Source organism: Aptenodytes forsteri, unplaced genomic scaffold (genome assembly GCF_000699145.1).
Source record: "Aptenodytes forsteri isolate BGI_AS27 unplaced genomic scaffold, ASM69914v1 Scaffold422, whole genome shotgun sequence".
Taxonomy (NCBI): Eukaryota; Metazoa; Chordata; class Aves; order Sphenisciformes; family Spheniscidae; genus Aptenodytes; species Aptenodytes forsteri.
This window is the reverse complement of record NW_008795687.1, coordinates 572,404-573,853: the sequence shown is the minus strand read 5'-3', so window position 1 is coordinate 573,853 and position 1,450 is coordinate 572,404.

The following is a 1,450-nucleotide window of genomic DNA, read 5'->3' as shown; positions in this document are numbered from 1 at the left end:
CCTCCTACTTCCTTTCCTTCCTTCGTTTCCCAGCACCTCGCCGTGGACCCCCTTGGCCTCTCCTCCCACCCTCCGGCGCGGCCGCATTTTTCTGGGTTTGAGCTCATTCTTTCCACTCCCCTCTCCGCCGGCTGCCAACTTTCCGTCCCGTGCCGCCGCCGGCGGCAGGGAAGCGCCGGCTGCAGCTGCGGGAGGGACCGGCAGCAGCAAGGAGCCCCTGTCCCTGCTGCGCAGCCCCCGGCCCCGCTGTGGCCGATGCTGTGTGAACTGCAGCATGGCGTCCAGCACCACCAGGAAGCAGGGTGCGGGGAGCTCCGGGGCAGGGCCCCGGCAGAGCAGCCGGAGCCCGAGCAGCAGCAAGGAGAGAGCAGCAATGCCGCGGTCACCAACGGTTTGGGGAGGCACCGAGGAGCACGGAGAAAAGCCCGAGTGGGCTTCCCTGCTCCTGGGGACGGAGCCGGCAGGGAGAAGCCCTCGCTGGGGTTTGCACCTCTGGAGAGACCGTTTTCCTACGGGGACAGGGTGCTGCCCCATCCCAGTGTTCCCTTTGCACCAGTGACCCCCTCTCCGGCTGCACTGTGCCGGCCACGGCCAGCGGCTCCCCACGCTCGAGCCGCAGAGCGAGCGGAAACTCCCGACCTGACCCGGGCAGGGACCGCACCGCTGATCCTCCCTGGCGCTGGGCCCGGGGCCACTGAGCAGGCTACCCCGCCGCGTCCCAGCTGCTCGCCGGCAGCGCAGCCTAAAAACAACCGGCAGAGCCCACGCGGCTCCAGCATCGCCTCCCCGGGTGCCTGGGGTCACTCGCTGCTTGCTGCAGCCAAGCACGTCCCTTCCCGGCTGTGCCACGCCGCGGCCGGTGCCACGCTGCTCGGCTCCTGCCTCCCTGCCCCTTCCCGGGGCACCAGGAGCCACCGAGCGCCCGGCTCCCTGCCCAAGCTGCAGCTCCCACGGCGCTCAGGGGCTTGAAACCTGCACCTCAGCAGAGCTCAGCCCTTCCCAGAGGCTTTTCCAGAGCCGATCAGGACCTGGGAGGTGCAGGGGGCCCAGGGGCTTCTGCCGTCACCGGGGACGATGCTGTGACCACTGGGTGAGGAATCAGGACTTCCACCAAAGCCCCAGACGGAGGCTCTCCCTGCCCGGAGATGTTTCAGCTGGTGAAGAAGGAGCCCGCCGAGGCCTGGCTGGGGCAGGAGGCAGGTCCTCTGCCCCGGCCGCGGGCAAGGCACTGTGCTTGAATCCGGCCACGCAGCTCTGGGACACGGCTCCCCATGGCAGGGACCCAGCAGAGACCTCCCTGATGCGGTTTATTCTGCAGATCGAGGGTTTTCCCCCTTGCACCAGTACAGAGACAGCAGAAAAACACCTCAGTCCGAGAAACACTGGTGCCAGGGAGACGTGGCACAAAGCCCTGGCGCGGAGGGGCCGGAGGTGCCCGGCGCTGGCGCCG